Genomic DNA, 17,314 nt, shown 5'->3' with positions numbered 1-17,314 from the left:
TCTATCGAAGACTGGCATAACAGCTTGAAAGAAACTAAGGACAGACTATCTGAACTGGAGGGCAGAATTGTAATATGGGAGAATGAAATGAAAAACTTCTTAAAAATAACAAAGAAACAAACAGCAATAATACAAAGACAAGAAGATGATAAGAGGAGCCATAACTTAAGGATTAAGAACATAAAAGAAGAAGTAGGGACACAAACAAATGAACTACAAAAGCTACTCACAGAAATAATCCAGGAGAATTTTCCTAATTTAGCAAAAGGTAAAGATACTCAGATGTATGAGGCATACAGGACCCCAGCTACCTACAACCCAAACAGAGCAACACCCAGGCATATAATAATAAAAATTCCAGAAATTCAATACAAGAACAGAATATTAAAAGCTGTCAGAGACAAGAAGCAGACCACTTACAAGGGAGCACCCATCAGAATTACAGCAGATTTCTCTGCACAAACCATCAAATCACGAAGAGCTTGGGGGGAAATAATTCAAGCTTTGAAAGATAATAATCTCCAGCCAAGATTGAGATATCCTGCACAACTGTCCCTCGAAATTGATGGAAAAACAAGGTGCTTCCAGGATAAAGAGGAACTGGGGGAATTTGCAACCACCAATTCAACTCTACAGAGAGTATTGCAGGATATTCTAAAAAAAGAAAAATACAAAGAATCCAGAAATAATGGAGGCCACAACGAATGGAGCAGAGAACAAAGTGAAGAAGACAAACTGACAGCTACTGACAGAATAAGAGCTCAACAGAAATGAGGCAGAGAAGATTGGATGATAGGAACAGCTATTTTGGAGAAAATGACATCTTAATAGGTAATACTGATTTAGTATCATCTTGTTTTGAAGTCTCATCTAGCTTTTGTCCTTCTGTCTCCAATGGTCCAAATAGGTTGTATCTTACTGGATTTTATTATGTATGATAGTATAAGCAAAAACCTTTTAAAGACAAGGAGATTATACAGAAACCATTGTTCATTTTCTGTTAGTCGATTCTAAATACTCTGTAATGCTGTCATTCTCTTGAATGGTTTTACATTGTTTTGATATACTTAATGCTACAGTATACGAAGTTGTACTCAAGGATTTCAAGGAAAGAGATAATATGGTAACTACTTTTAGGTCAGGATTATCTGGTGGTGAAACACTATTCTGCTTAAATGGTTATGTTTTGATCTGTGCTGTTTCGTTGTTATGCCCTCTTTTATCTCAATCTCCACTCCATTATTTACTTTTTTATTTTTATCCTTTTAATTAAAGGAAAAAAGTAGCAGGATATATTATAGTAACCCACTTTGACTTTCCATTACCTCGATTTAAAGCCCTGTATTACTCTCACCATCTGGTTTTTAACTGATGTTCCCCCATTCTGTTTTGCTGGATAGTATCAGGTTCGAAAATTTAGGCATCAGCTGTGAAGATAATGAGATTCATTATGACGCCCATTCTCATTGACTTTTATCTATTTTTGAAGACCTACAATGTCTCCAATGTTTTGGTTTTGTCGGTTTTATTCTTTACAGTTTTGTTCAATTGTATTGTAACTAACAATATAGGCAATTCTATTAGAGATAGCGGGAGGCATTATGGTAACCATTGTTGATCACCTTGTATTATGTTTTCACATTATCTATTATGTCCACCCTTTTGACTTGACCGATTCTGTTCTGTTATGTCACATTTGGTTTTACTCTCTTCCAAAAAAGTAATAAGAACCATGGGAGCAATGAAACCCAAAATGTGTAATAGTCATTGTACAAAAGAGAGGAAAAGAAAGTGCTCTGTACTATATAACTGCATGTATATTTAAGTGTATAAGATAGAAAATGATATCACAGAGTTTTATTGGATCATTGAACAGAACTGTTTGCAGTATCATTGATGGAATGTCCACTTTACAAGCTTTAATTTTGTGACTTGAACAATTATTTCTAAGATGACAATATGTAATCCATTAACTAGTAATTTCCTACTGTTCATTTTTTTTCTGCAAATCTGTATAACTTGTACCCTTTCTCTGCTTTTTTTCTTTTCTCCTTAAATAAAATTAAAAAAAAAAAAAAAATTTAAAAAAAAGAAACAGTTCATGACAGGCAGGTGATAGATAGGAGGGCCACAAAGCAGCAGCAATAAGTGATAAGTGTAAGCAGTGACCCTCCTCCTGACCCTTGTGTCTTATCCAGGCTACCAATCCTTTCAGTAGATAGCACTCATGCCCAGGCAGGGCAGCCTAAATCCTAGAATTAATCCCAGCATCACATCCTTAATCTCAGCAACACACACCCTAGATACCACTACCTCCAAAAAGGCCCACCTATGACTGCGTGAGATTTTTAGAAAACATAAAAGACATAAGAGATCTTATATATTGGGAGATGACAATTTTCAGCTCTTTATATATTCTAGAGATTAGTCCTCTGTCCAAGGAATAGCTGGCAAAGAAATTTTTTTCCCATTCTGTAAGCCATCTGTTTACTCTCTTGGTAGTTTCCTTTGCTGTGCAGAAATTTCTAATTTGATGTGATCCCATTCATTGCTTCTTGGTATTGTTTCTTGGGTAATCGGAGTTCTGTTCAGGAAATCTTTGCCTATGTCTATGACTTAAAGAGTTTTATCTATTTTATCTTCCAGCAGATTGTTTCTATTTTAACTTCTAGATCTTTGATCCATTTTGATTTTAATTTAGAGCATAGTAAAAGATATGATGCTAGCTTCAATCATCTGTATGTGGATAACCCTTTTGCCCGCAACATTTATTAAGTCCTCCAATGTAAAATATTTGGTCCTTTTGTCAAAGATTAGATAGCTGAATATACCTGTTATTGTTTCTTCATTGTCTTCTACTCTGTTCCATTGATTGACATTTCTTGGGTTTGGTTTTTTTGTTTGTTTGTTTGTTTTTGCCAATATCATGCTATTTCTATCACTGTAGCTTTGTAGTATAACTTTTAAGTTTGGAGTTGTGATGCTTCTTGCTTTGCTTTTATTGCCTATGATTACTTTTTCTATTCTGGGTCTCTTCTGGCTCCATATGAATTTTAGGATTCCTCCAGTTCTGTAAGGAATGCTGTAATAGTTGATACATTGTGTCAATTTGAAAAGTTTAGAAGTTTAACTAAATAATTCAGCAGGGGGCCAGAGTTCTCACTTTGTGAACATATTGATCTTGTGCAAGAGGAGAGTGCAGAGTTGGTGTGCTACACCCAGCTAAGAGTGGGTAACCTGCTTACAATATAAGAGAAGAAAGGAGGCTTGCTTTTCCCTCTGTTCTTGTTGCTTTTACTGTCTTCTGCCACCTTGAAGCATTGTCCTTGTTCCATGCCACCCTGCCTTGGAGCCAGTTTTTTTTTTTTTTTTTTTTTGTCTTTTTCCTTTTTATCAGTACCGGGGGGGTCAAACTCACGACTGCCTGCTTGCAAGGCAGGCGCTTATGCCGCTGAGCTAAATCCCCAGCCCCTGGAGCTAGTTTATTATGGATTGAAACTTCCACAAACTTGAGCTAAATAAACCTTATTTCCTTAATTCTGGGCATCAGGTATTTTGTCTCAGCAATAAGAGAAAAGTAACTAACCAATGCTATTGGTATTTTGATTGCATTTCATTAAATCTGTACATCCATTTTAACTATTTTGGTTTTGTCTATCCAGGAATGGTGTATCTTTCCATTTTATGATGTCCTCTTTGATTCTCCTTTTTCAGAGTAGTGTAGTTTTCATTGTAGAGGTCTTTTACTCCTTAGGTTAATTCCTAAATATTTGCTTTGTTTGATGTGATTGTGAATGGTATTGTTTTCTTAATTTCTTTCTGGATACCTTCACTGATGTGTAGAAGTGCTATTGATTTTCATATGTTGATTTTACCCTGCTACGTTACTGAATTTGGTTACAAATTCTGGGCATCTTCTGGTGGAACTTTTGAATTTTCTATGTAGAAGATTGTGTCATCTGTAAATAATACTAATTTGACTTCCTCTCCTATACATATTCCTTTTATTTCTTTCTTGAAACTATAATGAACAGGAATGGTGATAAAGGACACCTTTGCCTTGTTCCAGATTTTAAAAGAAACATTTTCAACTTCTCTCAATTTAATATGATGTTGATCATTATCGACATAAATAGCAGTTATCAGACTGAGATAAGGTCCTTCTATAACAATTTTCTCCAAGGTTTATATCATTAGTGGATGTTGAATTTTGTCAAAGGCTTTTTCTGTATCTATTGAGATGATTTTGTGATTTTTGTCCTACTTCTGTTTATACGATGTGCTATATTTATTAATTTGCATATGTTGAGCCATCCCTGAATCCTTTTGAGAAGTAGCCTACTTGATCATGATATATGATCTCTTTGATGATTTATTGCATCCTGTTTGCCAGTATCTTGCTGAGGACTTTTTCATCAGTGTTCATTAAAAGAGACTGACCTGTAGTTCTTTTTTGGTTGAATTTTTGTCTAGTTTTGGAGTCAGGGTAATGATATTTAGAATGACTTTGAGAGTATTCCTTTCCTTTTGATTTCATCAAAGAGTTTGAGGAATATTAGCGTTCGATCTTCCTTGAAGTTCTTGTAGATTTTGCAGTGAATTGATCAGGTCCTGGACTTTTATTAGTTGATAGGTATTTTGTTTTTTGAAGAGAATAAAACCAAATGAGACAAAACCAAATAAAGTCAATCAAAACAAAAGAATCAACATGGTACATGACTTAAAAACAAAATACAAGGAGATCATTCATGGCTACCATAATGCCTCTTGTTATCTTCAAAAGAATTGCCTATATCATCAGGCATAATGATATTGTACAAAACAGTACAGAACAAAACCAATAAAAACAAAACATTGGAGACGTTATAGGACTTCAAAAGAAGATAATAGTCCAACCAGAATGGGTATCACAGTGTATCTTATTGTCTTCAAAGTAGTTGCCTATACAATCAGACTTGATACTATCAAAAAAAAAACAATAGAATAAAATCAGTCAAAACAAAACAGTGAAAGCAATACAGGGCTTCAAATCAAGCTAATAGGAAATCAAAAATGGTTACCATAATATATCCTGCTATCTTTGGAATTGCTGTCCATACCCTCAAATCTAATACAAATAGACAAACTAAAACAGAATAAAATCACACTAAACAGAACAATGAAAACAATATGGATTTCAAATCATGATAATAGATTAACAATGGCCACTGCCTTCCCTTTTTAAACAATTCCTCCCCTTTCACTTTCATGGGATGTATTGTACATTTTGGATTCCACTAACTCCTTTAGTTTTTAGATTAGGGAGGCAACCCACTATTCACCTAAGTGACTCTGAACCTTTTTACTCCTAAGCATGATCTCAAGTTGTATCTATTTACCTACAAGAGCCTCAAGGTTATCTTTCTTTATAGTGGAGTCATTTTCCATTGTATAAAAGTGTTATGGCTTTCTAACCAATCTGAAGCTGATAGGCAAGCTACCCCTACTTTTTTCTGGTTCCTGTCACATAGAGCATTATTTTCTTGTCTTTGACTTACAGTCTATAGACTGTAAATGTACTTGATAGATCCTATCTCCTGATCCACTCTGCTTGCGTTTCTTTTTATTGGTGAATCAAGGCCATCTATATTATTGATTAGGCCACCCTTCCCTGCCTCATCTCTGCCATGCTACTTTTCTGCTGTTAGTAGTCTACTTTTCCTCTTCATTCCACTGTCTTCTCTTCTTCAGTGAGCCCCTCTGCCACTGTTCCTGAAACCATGGTCTTTTTTTCTCTCTCTCTCTAGAATGTCCTTCAGTATTTTTTGTAGGGTTGGTTTGGTGGTCATGAATTCCCCCAGTTCCTGTTTGTCATGGAAGCATCTTGTTTCGCCATTAATTTTGAAAGATAGTTTTTCAGGGTACATCAATCTGGGTTGGAGGTTGTTTTCTTCCAGGACTTGAAATACTTCACTCTAAGCTCTTCTTGATTTGATGGTTTGTGTCAAGAAGTCTGTCATGATTCTGATGGGTTTTCCTTTATAGGTGATCTGTTTCTTTGACAGCTTTTAATATTCTGTTCTTGTGTTGAATTTCTGGGATCTTGATTATTATATGTGTGGGTGTAGATCTATTTTGGTTATAGCTGGCTGGGGTTCTGTATGCCTCACTTATCTGAATATCATTTCCTTTTCCTATGCTTGGGAAGTTTTCTTTAGTTATTTCTGTAAATAGCTTTTGTATTTCATTTGTGTTTACTCATGCTTCTTCACTCAAATTTTTTATTCTTAAGTTATAGTTTCTTGGGCTGGGGATTTAGCTCAGTGGCATAAGTGCGAGGTCATGAATTTGATCCCTGGTACCACACACACACAAAAAGTTATAGTTTCTCGTGTCATCTTCTAGCCTTTGTACTGTTGTTTCCTGGTTCCTTGTTATTTTAATGAGATCTTTCCTTTTGTGATTGCAAGCTGCAAACCTGTCTTCAAGGTTTGATAGTCTATCTTTAGTTTCTTTCAAGCATTTTTGCCAGCTTTCAAAGGAGTTTTTAATTTCTTGGTAATCTCTTTGAATCTGTTTCATGTATTCTAAATCTTTTTTATATTCTTCTTTGAAAGTTTCCCTCATTTTTCTATGCTCCTCTATTCTTTCATCTGTGTCTTCTTTAGAGGTCCTTAGCAATGGTTTTATTATGTTTCTCATTTCTTCTTTTACCTGAGATAGTATTTCTGTTCTAAGTTCTTTTTTAGTCTCTTGACGTTTATTTCAGTTGCTATTGCTTCAGAAACTTCAGGTGTGAGAGACTCCCGATCTCGTCTATGTTTATGTCTCCTGGGCCAGTACTGCTTGGATTGGAGGCCAGAGACTGCCTTTTGCTTCTGCCTCTTGTCATGTTCCTGGTTTCTTCCAGACAAGTGGGTTCCTGTGTTGGCTGTAATTTCTCTGAAGTGTGCTGGCTAGGGATATCTGATGGTGACCACTGAGTACACTGGTGTAGGGCTACTGGTGGCTGCTGAAGTGCAAGCAGGGGCAGGGCAAGCTGAAACCTCCCTCCCAAGCTGGTTAGCCACTGGGAGCCCTCACCACATTAGCATGTGCAGGGCAGACGGAGCTGGTTGGGGATAGCTTTCTGGAAACTTCAGTGGTGGCTGATTCCCCCCTCCCCCAGCCGATTGCTTTTTCCTTGTACTTTACTGTTAACCATCCCTGGTGTAGTCATTCTACTAGCCCTTTGGCACTGTTGTCTCTTTCTAGGACAACAGAGAGATTTTTTGTGGTGTTAGTTTAGTGGTCATGGCACACAGGGGCAGGACTCAGTCCAAGCAATTTCTGCCAATCTGTTCCAAGCTAGGAGTGGCTGAATGAAGCCAGCTGCAGTTCTGGCCCCAGGCTTATCCTGCCTGACTCCAAAATGGCCCCTGGCCAATCGCCTCTCCCGAGAGAAGACTGAGTCCCCCACACTCACTGTGGGCCAATGCACTTCTCCAGTCCTCTGCTCCCTTTGCCACTGCATCTCCCCACAGGGGCCTTCAGGCTGGCAGCCACCAGCTTCACTGTGACCCTGCGTCCCCAGGTTCCAACAGCACTTCTTGCACAGTGGTTCTGGCTCCAGGTGAAAGCGCCACCAACTCCTGCCTTCTTCTGTTTAAGTTTTTTCTTTTTCTCCCTGTGGGCCTCAGTTTTCACTCTAGGTTCTTCTTGGGTAGAGGGGACCTATTTCCTTCCTTTTTGTCTTCTCCCTAGTGCTATATTCCAGCATCTGGACTGTTTCTCCTCGACAGGCTGTTTACTCTGCTGCTTACTGTTCCGCCATCTTCTCAGGGTCTTCGTTTTTCTTTTTTTGTTTTGTTTTGTTTTTAACTGCTTTAATTTCATTGCCTGTTATTGGATTACTCAGGATTTTTATGACTTCTAGCTTCAGTTTTGATAATTCATATGTATCTAGACCCATTTGTTTTGTACCCTCCAATAGCTTTTGATGTAGTTGCTAATAATCTTTGTATTTTGAAAGTGTCCATAGAGGGCATTGTTTAATTTCCATGTGTTTGTAGAATTTTTGTGGTTTCTTTTATCTTTGATTTCTAGTTTCATTGTACTATAATCTGATAATATGCATGAGATAATTTTGATTCTTTTGCATTAACTTAAGCATGTTTTATGTTGTCTATTTTGGAGAAAGTTCCATGAGCTGCTGAGAAGAATGTATATTTTGTTATTGGAATACTATGTATATATCTGTTATATTCATTTGTTACTTGGCACAACTCTAATATTTTTTGTTAATTTTTTTGTCTAGTTGATCTATTTGTCACATATTGATCTATATAAGGTCCCTCCCCGATTATAATTGTGTTGGTGTTATCTGATTTCTTATAGTCAGTAGGGTTTGTTTTATGAAGTATAGCATGTTGGTGTATGGTCCATATATATTTATAATTGTTATCTCTGCCTGTTGAATTATTCCACAATATAGTGACCTTCTTTGACTCTTCTGACCAGTTTTGACTTACAGTCTACTTTGTCTGAAATTAGTATAGGTACTTCTGCTTTTTTCTGGCTTCCCATTACATGGAATATTGTTTTCCAATCTTTATATTTCTTTTTGGGTTCAGTATGTTTCTGGTATAACACATATGATTAGATTTTGTTTCTTGATGCAGTCTTTTGAGTTGAAAACTGAGACCATTCACACTGAGAGTTATTACTGAGAAGTATTCACTTATTCCTGTTACTGATCCCCACTCCACTCCCCGCTTTTTTTCCTTCTACTTTACTGTTACCATCCCTGGTGTAGTCATTCTACTAGCCCTTCAGCACTGTTGTCTCTTTCTAGGACCACAAGGAGAGTTTTTTTGTGTTGTTAGTTTAGTGGTCATGAATTTTTTAAGGTGCTCTTTGTTATGAAAATACCTTATTTCTCCATCAATTTTGATAGCTAGTTTTGCAAAATACATACATTTGAGTTGGAAGTTGTTTTCTTTTAGGGTTTGAAATACTTTATTCCAAGTTCTCCTGGCCTTTAAAGTTTGTGTTGAGAAATCTGCTGTAATTCTTGAGGGTTTATTTTTATAAGTGATTTGTGTTTTTTTCTCTAACAGTTTTAAGATTCTGTCCCTATATTGTACTTCTAGGACTTTAATATGATGTGTCACAGAGAGGTTCTTTTTTTATTGTGGCTATGTGGGTTTCAATATGATTCACTTATCTGTATAATTCTTTCCTTATATTTGGAAAGTTTTCTGTTATCAGAAAATAGGTTTCTTATGCCATCTGTACTGTTCTGAATTTCCATTAATTCTTTTTTTTTTTTTTTTAATCAGTACCAGGGATCGAACTCACAACTGCCTGCTTGCAAGGCAGGCGCTTATGTCACTGAGCTAAATCCCCAGCCCCTGAGTTTCCATTAATTCTAATTAATCTTAGATTTGTCTTCCCATTTGTCCAATTATGAATGAATGTGACATACTAATGTTCTCCTGGAATGAAACTAGTTCATAAATCTGGAACTTAATGTGTACTATTAATAGAATTTTAAATCTCCTGAATTTCTTGTTGGAACATTTTCATTGACTAGTTGATTGCTAACCTGGTCATTCATGTTTTGTCTTATTATTTTTTTTTAGCTCATCTAGTCTTTTATTAGTGTCTTCTGTAAACCCACTGATCCTTGGGTTTATTATATCCATTACCCATGTAGTTTTATCTTCTTTGAGCTTGCCAAGCACCTTATTAATCAATTATTTATCTCTCTTGTTATCCTTTTGAATAATTTGGCTGTGTGTCCTTTGATTGCCTCACTCTCGAGATCCCAGGGATCAACTTTGGGAGTACTGGGAGTTTCTGGATGCACTTTGTTGCCTTGTCTCCTCATGTTCCTGTTTAGTGTTGTATGAGGTTTACACTTATAGTAAAGACTTTGTTGCTAGTATGGTGATCTCTTTAGTTAGTGCCCATCTCTGCAAGCACACTCCTCATGGAATTGGGGACCAGTATTCTTCCTGGCCTGAGTTTAAACTTCTTAGGCAGTCTATGTCTAGTCTGCACCCTCTCTGTAACTGTCTCTCATCCAGTCACTGTAGGTGAGTACACTGGACGCTCTGAAATGAAATTGGTTTTTAGTTGTTGTGAGTCTTAGTTTCAAATAACCTCTCCCTGAAACGGTGCCTGATTAAACACTCTGGCAATATGGTAGATGTTACACTCGATTTCTCGCCAACTGTTGCCTGCTGTGTGGAAGGAGTCACTCCCCCCCCCCCTTCTTTTTCTTCATCTTCTTTTTTGAGAGAGGGTTTCATTGTGTAGTTAGGCTAGCCTTGAACTGGCTATGTAGCTTAGGCTGGTGTCATGGTTTAGGTCAGCAGCCTCCAAAGCCTCATGAATTATGGACTGGACCAAATCTAGCATTTGTGATTGGTTCATTATCTAGCACTTGGATTGGTGGTGTGAGTGTTTCACCCTCCCAGGGGTGGAGCCAGGATAAGATTTAATGGAGGGAAGAGGGTGTGTCTTTCTCTCTTGCCATTTTGCTACTTGCTGTTTATAGCAGCCATGAATAACTATACCATGCTGCCTTGGAGCCAGCTGAGTATGGACTGAAACCTCCAAGAACTGTAAGAAGTAAACTTTTCCTTCCCTAACTTTGGGGGTCAGGGATTTTGTCTCAGCCAAGAGTAAAAAGTAACTAAGACAAATGGCTTCAAGATCCTTCTGCCTCAGCCTCCCAATTGCTGGAATTGCAGGAGTGCACCCCTATACCCTGCTGTAGTTTCTCATTTCCTGGCAGTTCTACCCCAATTCCCAGTGACCTTCTTCTTTCTTCTTTTTTCTTCTTTCTTCTTTCTTCTTTTTCTTTATCTTCTCAAAGCTGTTATTTTTCAGGTGTCTGTGTATCAGATCTTGGAGAGGCTGGATTTTGTTGCTAATTAGTTCACTATTTTTGTTCTGTCTGCTGTTGCACCATTTTTTAAAAACAGGGTCTCAGTACATAGTTCATGCTAACCTTGAACTTATGATGCAGCCCAAGCTGGCCTCAATCTTGTGGTGATCCTCTAGCCTCAGCCTCCCAAGTGCAAAAATTACAAATATGAACCACCACACCTGGCTATCTTTATATTTTAAACATGAAAAGGAAGTAGATGGTGCAAGCTGGTCTGAAAATTTATTGTCATTGTTACCATTTTGTAGATCTCTGAGTGTTCTCTTGTGTAAAATCACTTTGGATGTATTTAAAATATCTTGAAGTAGTAACAGATTGCATAAGTAAAATATTAATGCATTTTATTTTTCCAACTGTATATTTAAAAATCATACTTCTAGGCAGATATTCAACAATTTTACATGAATATCATTCCTGAGTTTTCTTATTATGTCAGCTCAGGGTAGTTTTTGTCTTCTGTGGCAGCAGCTGTGTCATGGAAAGGGTGTTCTGCTCCATGTATGTGGATCTATTGTGCTTTTCTCTTCTATTACGCTGTGTTGTAGGCACACATATTTTCTGATATGTTCTTCCAATTTTATTGTCTCCTGTAAATTATTATTTCTGAACTTCTGTTTAATTAGGATTCTAATGTCTCTTCTTATTTCCATGTGTTCTTTTCTTCAGGTTATCTGTCACCTTGCCTGTCATGAGATTTTTTTTTATTTGATTGCCTTCTAAGTATATTTTATTTGATTCTCCCTCATTAGCATATCTTTTGTGGTTTCTTGGAATTCTTTTGTATGTTTTACCGTTTTTGTTCTTAAAGGTTTATGCCTTTCATTGGGTAAAGTAAATAATGAAAAATTAATACAATTGTGTAAAACCAAAATTGCTCACAGTATATAAGATTCTTAAAGAATTTTTACTCACCTATTTCCATTAGCATCAGAGCCTATAAGTTAACAATGCTGGCTTTCATATGATTTCTAGAGGCAACAGCATTTAGTAATGTTCTGACTTTAGGGAATTATGTACAAATGTGTGTATGTATACATACACACACGCAAAATCTTGCATTTGCCTCAAAGCCAATTAATCAGCTGATTCTGAGAAATACATTTTTTTAACCCATGATTAATTCTTGGTTGGTACATTCTCTACTTGAAGATGCTACATTTACAAGGTGGAAATGAGAAAGCCAGTTCTTTCCAAAGCCTTCTAGTGACGTTTCTTTCTGCACAGCAGAATCTAAAGCCAGAAACTGCTTGGTCACCAGATACCAGCCCTTAGTCTGAGCCTCAGGCTATCAATGTGGAATTTACAGAGTAGGATTTGTTGGCCCAGCTCAGCACTACCAGCCTGATCCAAAAAGTGACAGCCAGGGCCACCAGCGTAGTAACTTGGGTGGCCAGGCAACAGAATGTATTAGGGGGCTTCTCTTCCACCCAAGTAAGCAGGCTGTCCTACAGCCACTCACTAGGCAGGCTTAGATCCTGAACAGAGACAGAAAAAATATTGTCCTTATCCTCCATGTCTTTGTAGTTCTATAGAGAGGACTAAAAGTATATGAAAAACTTATGGAAGGATTAATAAAATTGGGTCATATGTTCACATAAATAATAAAGGGTGAGCTGGGGACATGGTGGTGCATACCTATAATTCCAGCACTCAGAAGGCTGAGGCACAATAAAAATTAAATAAAAAATGATAACTGAGACCGTGAGTTCAAGGCCAATCTGATGCATTGTGAGAAAAAAAAAAAAGAAAGAAAATAATAATAGTACCAAAATACATTTAATTTTCTTTCACATTATTTCTTTCATGATGTAAAACATCATGAGATACATGCTTTTACATGTAAATAGGACATACTGAATATAATCATGGCTAAGTTCATATATTAATAAATTAGAAAGCCCATTATGAGATCTGTAAACATACAAATGAGGTTTGCCAGGAATAGTGACACATACCTGTAATCCTAGCACTTAGGAGGTAGAGGCAGAAGGATTGCTGCAAGTTCTCCATCTTGGGCTACATAGTGAGTTCAAGGCCAGCCTTGAGAGCCTGTCTCAAAAACAAAACAAAACAAGCAAGGTTTATGAACATACTTGCTTCTATTATTAAAGGTCCTGGAAAGCTAATAAGATCTCTCTGTACTCTAAAAAGCTTTCATTCAGTGTTGGGCAGGGATTTAGCTCAGCAGCACAAGCTCTTGCCTGGCAAGTACAAGGTCATGAGTTTGACGCCGGGTACCAAAAAAAAAAAAAAAAAAGAGTTTTCAGTGTAGAAGGGAAGCTGAAACACATCTCAGATATCATGAAGCAGGATTTGGTTATACACCATGAGAAAGTGCAAAGGTATATTGAATTCCAAAATGCAGAGGGAGTTTACCTACTTGAGGGATAAGAGGAGTCTTTTGTTTTGTTTGTAGAACTGAGGATCAAACTGAGAGCTGTGCATGTGCTAGGCAAGCACCCTACCACTGAGTGACATCCCCAGGCCAGGAGTAAGAAAAGTCTTCACAAAGGAGCAGCACTCTAGAGGCCTGAAGGAATAAGGAAGAGAACATTTGCAGAAATGCTGGATGGCTATTGGGAACTGATTGGCTGAAGCTAAACCTGGGGTGGATGCTGTGGAGGCTTGGGTTTGTGCTGATTCCCAGGGGCACTGAATGTTTCTTTAACTTTGCTCAGAAGGATTGCTATGGCACTTGGTGTGCTTGAAAAGATCGAGAGATTATTTCATTGTCCGAGTTGGAGTGAGGGAAATTGGTTAATAAGGTGGTGATACAGAACAAAGCCAGTAAGATTATATGATAAATTCAGATGCCATCAAAAAATTATTTTGAGGGCTGAGGGTGTAGCTCAGTATAATATACTTGCCTGGCAGCAAGAAAGGCCATATGTCCTGTCTCCGGCATAGTACAAAAATGAAAACAAAGCAAAATAAAAACACATTATTCCATTATTACATTAGAAGCCATTAGTACATTTGTTCTGAAAATACCATTAAATATGTACCAGATACAAATCACTTCACTGAGGATACTTAAGCATGTAGCATACAACTTTCTGAAGCTGTAGTATATAAATTAGCCCTGGGAGAGGGAACAGATTTTTTTTTAAAAGAGGGTAAAACCAAGGAAAATAAAATCAATCAAAATAAACCAGAGTAAGTGATACAGGACTTCCAAACCTTATGAAATCAACAATACTTATGATAATGCCTTTGTTGTCTTCAAAATAACTGCAGAATCCAACTTTGAACATATTAAAAATCGAACAGAACAGAATAGAATAGAAACAATAAAAACAAAACAATGAATGCAATGAAGAACATCAAAACAAGCCAGTAGTGAGTACATGGCTTCCATAACATGTCTTGCTATCTTTTAAATACATGCTCATGCTATCAGAGTTAACAAAAACACGGGCTTGGGATTAAGCTCAGTGATGTAAGCACCTGCCTAGCAGCGAGGTCCTGAGTTTGATCCCTGGCACAAAAAAAAAAAAAAAAAAAAAAAAGAAAAGAGTTAACATACAAAACAAAACAAAAGAAAAACCCAACCCAACAAAAAAGTGAAAATGATACAGTTTCTGAATGGGGATCTCCTCTCCTCCCATGAGGCTTGGATCTCTCTCCACAGTCCACAAGTGGCCCTGACTCATGGGAAGAGGCTTGGGTCTGGCTCTCTCTCTAAACTAGCAGTGGCCGCGTGCATGGTGCTGGTTTTTGGGCTGGGATCTCTGCCATGGGGCCTGGTTTTGCCTCTGCAGTCCATGATTGGTGCCGACTCTTAGATTTTAATAAATGGGAATGTCTGTTAAAGATGTTAAGAGCACTGAATTTGAGTATAACAATGATCTGTCAGATTTTTAAAAATGATATGGTACTATGCTACTTTATTTCAGAATTGTTGTGGGGGGGTTGCGTGCATGTGCGCGCATGTGCGTTGGGAATTTAACATTTTATTTACTTTCTTAAATCTTGTGGTGCTGGAGATTGATGCATGCTAAGTACTTGATCTACCACTGAGCTATTTTCCCCAATCCTCGGGGAGATTTTTGATCAGGAAAGACTCCCTTGTTGCTCAGCCCTAAATAATTAAAATACATAATAATATTTTTTAAGAAACAGTCGGTAAAATGTTTAACCTTCTCAGTGACAGATGTTTTTCAGAGATATTTTTCAAGCAATCCTTGGCTATTAAGAAGTCATGCCGGGGCTGGGGATTTAGCTCAGCGGTGTAAGTGCCTGTCTTGCAAGCAGGCAGTCATGAGTTCGATCCCTGGTACCGACAAAAATGAAAAAGACAAAAAAAGTCATGCCTCACATGTTGTTTACTTTAGTGTTTGAGCAGACCTGAGGTTCTGTGCTTTGACCTAAGTATGTTCAAATAATAAAGTTCCCCTGGCTTCTGTTTGCAGTTTGTTTATAGGTTGGGAGGCTGCACAAGTGTATCTTATTCATGGCTTCCCCAGGGTAGGCCACCTGTCTTCCTAATTTATAGAATAGTGATGTTGTCTAATTACAATTTTTCCACTTGGAATATGAAAAAGTGGGATTATTTTTTTCTGTAGGAGATATTTTTCATGTAGAAATTCTCATAGAGCAACATGTAACAATTTTGTTGAACATTTAATTTTCTTTGTCTTAATTGTGACTTATATAAGTCATAGTTTCAGAGTGAAACACTTAAAATTATATAATACCATGCTCCTTCAGTTTGCCTTATTCTGAGATGAAGAAAAGCTTTTCACCTGGTGTAATGGGTCCTTGTCCTGCAAGGAAAGATTTCCCAAGGATCCTGAATAACCTTTCCAACTTTGACATAGAAGTTTATCATACCGTAAATCACTTTATAGATGGGCACAGTGTTACAAACCTACAGTGTTACAAACAGTGATATCAGTACTGTAAAATGCTGAAGGAGGATGATCTCAAGTTTGAGTCCAGTCTGGGAAATTTGGTGACTTACTGAGTCCCCATCACAAAATTAACAATAAAAAATGGCCTGGGGATATAGCTCACTATGAGGATCCTGCATTCAATCTCCAGTACCAGAGAAGAAAAACAAACCACAAAACAAAATGAAAAATCTTCATAGATTATAAAATTTCTAGGGCTATCAAGTTATTGCTGTTTCTTCCTCAAATAATAGAGCTATAAAATATATACTGAAACGTTATGCACTTCTTTTTTTTAAAGAGGCTAAAGGGGCTGGAGATTTAGCTCAGCGGCCTAAGCACCTGCCTTGGAAGCAGGTGGTTGTGAGTTCGATCCCTGGCACCAATAAAAATTTAAAAAAAAAAAACAAAAAACAAAGGGGGAGGGCTAAAATTAAACACAACAAAACAGAACAAAATAGGACATAAGAAAGCAATGTAAGAGATACAAATTTCAAAGCTAGATGACCTGAGATCTTCACTATCATATTGTCTCTTGTTTTTTTCCAAATAGTTGTGCATGTCTTCGCATACAGAGAATTCATACAAAACAATATAGTATAAAACTGATCTGAACAGAATGAGACAATACCAGACAATAACCAGACAATAGAGAAGTCACTAATGGCTGTCGGTAGAGTCTCATTCTCTTCAAAATAGCTGTCCATACTTTCATGTATATTGAAGTTCAACAAAACAAAACAGGTTAAAATAACACCATTAATTAGAACAAAGCAAAACAAGGATAAAAATATTTGCCTTCAAAGAGATAGTAGAAGGAAATCCCTATTTGCTACATTGCCTATGGTCAACCTCTTAAGGGATGTCCAGATCACTGGCTCCCACTTGCTAAGTGGAGAAGGCCTGGGGGTGTGATGTGATGTTTGATTCTCAGCTTGCACACCGGCATGCGTATAGCCCCTCACTGGGTGGTGGTGGTGGTGGTGTTGCTTGGTTTTCCGGCCCTCCAGGTCCCAGCATGGAACGGTCCCAGTAAATGCGCATGGCTCCCGTCCTGGGCCACTGGAGCCTGCCATGCTCACAGCCGCTCACCGTGGTGGTGGTGGGGGTTTGCTTGGTATCCCAGTGCTCCAGGACTTAAACTTATGAGATAGATTGTGAGAGCCACTATCTGATACAAAAAAAGCTCAAGAGAGATATTTCAGTTTTTAAGCTTTTGCTAGCTCCTTACAGTGTATGTTGTAGAGTCAGACCCTTTTGAAAACTTAACAAAGAAAGAAACTACCACACCATATCCACTTACTTCTAGCAATAACTCTTTTGAAGCTGGTTTTGATTTCTGAATATGGATTTAATAATTAGGCAAGTGACCTGTGGATGTTCAATAATAGTTTGTTAGTGATTTTCTGTGCACATAAAATGCTACAGTTTCTAGGTTAGCTTCCCCAGGGAGGTGAATGTGGGTGTCCGGGGATTTAGAAGAGGCACCATCCAGGCTGGATAACAG

General features: G+C 37.5%; 1 non-coding gene across 1 annotated transcript; it reads right to left on the bottom strand.

The window, feature by feature from the left end:
* Window positions 1-16,960: 16,960 nt before the first annotated feature.
* LOC111757049 (small nucleolar RNA SNORA12) lies at window positions 16,961-17,099 on the bottom strand. Its single transcript, XR_002791433.1, has one exon. It is a non-coding gene; the product is annotated as a small nucleolar RNA SNORA12 (small nucleolar RNA).
* Between the last annotated feature and the right edge of the window lie 215 nt (window positions 17,100-17,314).

The sequence above is a fragment of the Cavia porcellus genome, unplaced genomic scaffold, assembly GCF_034190915.1.
Source record: "Cavia porcellus strain 051 isolate PalLab524CR breed Dunkin Hartley unplaced genomic scaffold, mCavPor4.1 scaffold_27, whole genome shotgun sequence".
Classification (NCBI taxonomy): domain Eukaryota; kingdom Metazoa; phylum Chordata; class Mammalia; order Rodentia; family Caviidae; genus Cavia; species Cavia porcellus.
The sequence above is the reverse complement of the archived record's forward strand: the minus strand, read 5'-3'. Positions and strand labels throughout refer to the sequence as shown.